Raw genomic sequence first — 4,813 nt, forward strand, 5'->3', positions numbered from 1 at the left:
ACTTCATTTTGCTAGGTTTTTTTATTAACTTATCAAAGCCATCTATTGTAAATATTTTGTATTTAATTTTAATCCAACTTAGGAGACGAAAAAATTATGAACTAGCAGTTTAAAAACTAAGAAAACACAAAAAACTGTAAATTTGTCGTCTTTAAGGCAACTTAAATATTTATAATAAAATTAATATTATACAACTTTTAAAAAGAAAGAGAAAAATAAAATATTAATTATTAAAAAGAATAGTTCATCGGGCTTTAAACTCCTTGGGCCTCCAAAATTAAATATATAAAATAAATGTAAGAAACATAAATATATAGTCTCATATGCAGCAGGTTGCCAGGTTTAGCTTATTCTAATTTGGGTTGTAAACTCTCTTGAACAAGTGAGAGTTCACGATCCTTTCAATTTTTTTCTTCTTAGCTAAGTTCTTTATATCACGAAATACTGAGTTGTGGCCGCCGGATTACATTAGCGATCCGATTTTTATTGCCGGGATAATAATAATAATAATAATAATAATAATGTCGGTTCCCGACGTTGACATGGTCTGTTCCAACGGTCGCAGAGTAAACACAACAACGTCGTCTCCTCTCTTGATGGCTGTCGTTGACACGTGGTGTTTGATGGCTGGTTGAATAAAAGATCGTGTAAGTGAGAATGATTCACGATGTTCATGTAGACATTTTTGGAATTTCTTTAGCTGATAAACATCTTTTTGACTAGTTAGTGAAGAATGGACATTGTGGGAATTTTTCCAAAATTTGGGACATTGGGGTGTGTCATATCGACTATTTAAACAACTTTTCAAGTGTATCGATGAAGAAAAGTGTTTATACTTTTGCTTATCTTTGTTGAAATAAGCAATTTGAGATTGCACAAAACAAGCTAGATAAAGGAGGAGCTGTTTTTCAACCACTTAGACCATCCAAATTACCGAGTCAAAATTGTCGGCTATAAAAACAAGGGGAGGTACACTCCTTTTGCGCACTCAACTTCCATAATGATTGATATACATTAAAAATAACAATTTATACTTGTCAGTGCTAGAGGTAATTTAAAATTCGGAAAGCTCATTTATAGATTTGTACTACAATATAGAAAAGATGTATGTGGTCAATGATCATGTCTTAGGAGGTGGTTATAATGCATTTTACAAAATATATATGCAGTTGTTCACTCGTTCCTTACTAACACTATTCTTACAAAATATACAAAAGATTACTAATTTCTTGTATTTGCAGTTGCAGTTGGTGATGCTTGCTAATGTTAGAGCATGGTGCGCCTTTGTAGCCCAAAACCTTAGACATGGAGAAAGTTATAAAGTTGTACATCTGCTTAAGTCATGGCATCAGTGAATTCAAGTGGACCTGATCAGAAAAATAGAAGAATAAATATTTATGTAGTTATAATCACGTTTGTCATTGAAGTCAAACCTACAACTAAAATTGAACAAAATTCTCTATATATTTCATTTATAAATGTGAGTAAGCTTCCTGTAACTGTTTTTAAAAGCATAAAAGAGGATTGAATAAGACATATGTTTAGAATGCTACAAAGAGAGTCAAAAAGTCACTCATACAATTTAACAAAAGCTTCAACAGAATATTAACTACTAAATGTCAAATAATTAACGTGTGTCTGATTTCTTAGAGAAAGTTCAAATGGAATGATGTTCTTGCAGTTAGTGTTATGTCACAATAATTTTAAGATAACCAACTAACCTTTATGTCTAAAGGGTAATTCAATTATAGTATAGTAGCAGGAAAAACCATTTTGAATATGATTTTAATAAACTCCAGCCATTTATCAAATGACGGGTCTAAATTAGTTAGAAGAAACCCAAAAGAAACCATGCAAAAAAAAAGGTTGGAATCATATGAAGCCACACGTACTTAAATCTATGAACATACCTTTGACTAAGTAAGAAGCATCAAGAGAATACCCTTTTGTTGAAGCAATAGACGAAACGTGGGATTTGCTAACGCTTTTCCCCTTTTGTTGAAGAATACCCTTTAGAACAGTTGTTCCATCAGTTGAAAACAACTTACGACGACATCAGTAGTTCTCGTAAAAGTAAGCGCAACTAAAAAGTAAATGCATTTAGCACCCGGGCGCTGCGCTGGGTACGTGACAGAAAAAAAAACTCGTATCCGACATTTTAAATAACGGACTGTCACATAAGTTTCAAGCGCTCAGATCTCCGCCATGGACACAACAACAGTCGCCTCGCCAAATAACATACCGTCATCATAGCCTATACTCAACAAAGCAACACCGTTTCAATAACACTGACTTTGACTAAAATTCCCCTGCACTACAACATAGAACTGTAATGATGTATATAAGAGATACCCAACCATGAGAGCTTCTTCATAAGATTTTGAAGTATGTGACCATGCGCATAAAAGTTGTTATATTCAAGATGCAGCCAGTTGATCGGTACCAACATCTTTCAATGGTCAACATATCAATAAGAAATATAATCATTCTATTTCCACAAATGGATAATGAAAAGAAAAACCAATGAACACCAATAAACCTCAAAACATATAGATGTGAAAACCACATGCACAGATCAGTGTCGAATGATCACCATAGCACAAAGAAAAAATGAATCAAAACAGCTTCGGAATGCAGCTAAGTTCATCATCATAGCCTTTATTTAATTACTAACATTTTCAAAGACCATGTGTAAATAGCTAGAAACACTATTCGAAAAACCAAAAATGGCAATAGTTCGGCAGCACACAAACACCACATAAAAGACTAAAAGAAAACGGATTCGATCACAACCTTGAACACCATTCAAGCCATAAATACCCAACAATCACCACATAAATGAAAATAATCTCATCATTTCAGCCCGTAATTAGATAAAGTCAAGAGGCTCACCGCCGGACCACCACCTTTACCTATATCTTCAACAACGAACCCTTGAACAATATTAAAGCCATAAACACCCAAAAACTACCACTCCAATGAGAATAATATCATCATTTCAGCCCGTAATCAGAGAAATTCTAAGAGATTTCAAGTTACAAACAAAAAGTGCAGTTAGCACACGATAAACCAATAAAACAAAAGAATCCAACCATACATAAGCATAACAGAAAAATTAATACACAATTTGTAAACCCGACCGGAGCATATTATCGTAAAGGAAGCGACCATAGTAGGTCAGCCCCCGACAACATCCCCTTGATAGTCTCAACATCGCTGTCATCACACCCACCGCCACCTAGGGCTTTCAAATGGAACCTGGCAACGAAGATGCGATGTCTAAGACGACGGTGATGACCTTACTAAAAGGCCATCTGACCACCACCGCCACCTAGGGGTAGATGGGATCTTGAAGACGATGGTGATGACGAACTTTGTGGTTGAAGACGATGGTGGCCGGAAAACATCAGCATATAAAAAGGAAAGCACCACGATGTATATGAAACGGTTCGGTGAGAGAGATGTGACTCAGCTGACGAGTTATTTAAAATATGCTTATAATGCATGCATACATACATGCATGCATACATACATACATACATACATACATACATATAGGGTGAGGTTAGAATAAGAAGTGAGTTAATTGTAAGAAGTGTGAGAAGTAATATTAATTAAAGTAATTAAAAACCATTAATATATATATATAAAATAACAAAATAAGAATAAATAAAAAAAGGGTGGGGCTGGCCAGGCTCGAACCTGAGCTGATGGCCGGCTCACCAAACACACAAATATTTATAAACTGAGCTAGGTGATCAGTTGCTTATAAACTGAAATTAAAACCCTGAATACAATACTGACAAACCCCCCCCCCCCCCAAATATTTATAAACCCTAGATTATGCAATTGTTCAATCTGATCTACAGTTGTTGAATTAAGGTTAGGGTTAATGTTAAGCGCTGAAAAACGAACAATACTCATATATAAATTACCAGTTATCATTGTGAATCGATGGTCAACGGGGGACGAGAAGCTAGCGGCCAATCTTGATCTTCTTCGTCGAGTGCAGGGTGTTGTTATTCAATTAAACATAGGGTTAGGTTCGCGACGGGTATACGGTGCTGAGGATGATTTTAATTGCAATATCATGTTTGTTAACGTGTATATAGATTATCAAACGGTGTCAGCCAAACAAATCATAATTACGAACGCGCTTTGATTGAATTAACAAAATTAAAAACGTCGGTGCGCCGAGTAAGGAATGGTTAACAATATACATTAATCAATTTCCAAGTTTAGATCGTGGATTAAGGTTCAAGAAATCAATTAGAAACATTGGGCACGGGTAAACGGGTTTGAATATGGGTTTGGGTAAATGGGTAAAAGGATTATAATATATTAATTATCCAGATTTGCATAAAACGTCCCTGCAGTTTAAGTGTGGGTGCAAAAGAGGTTAAAATTATAGTTTAGGGTGTAATTTGTATATGAATGAAAGTTATTTTGATAAAATAAATGAATACAATAAACAATATTAATAATATATTAATGACTCGTTAAACACGATGCTTCGTTAATTAAACCCGATAACGAAAATGGATCGGGTATATATTATATGAAAAATCCGAGTTGTTACAGTCTTCCTTACTTTAGGGAATTTCGTCCCGAAATTAAAGAATATTATAATAACACTACTAAATTTTAAGTAAAGTAAAAAGTTTAAATATGATTTTAAAACTAATCATAATACATGACTTTGAATAGTTAAAGCAACGCTCCAAATAAAAATCCGATAAGGGCACTTATATATAGGATGTACCATCGGCGTATCCACCATGTCCTTATCATCTTTATATTTGTACCGTTACCT

Source organism: Bidens hawaiensis, unplaced genomic scaffold (genome assembly GCF_021521415.1).
Source record: "Bidens hawaiensis isolate Kalapana, Puna unplaced genomic scaffold, B.hawaiensis_p1.1 tig00037684_1, whole genome shotgun sequence".
Classification (NCBI taxonomy): Eukaryota; Viridiplantae; Streptophyta; class Magnoliopsida; order Asterales; family Asteraceae; genus Bidens; species Bidens hawaiensis.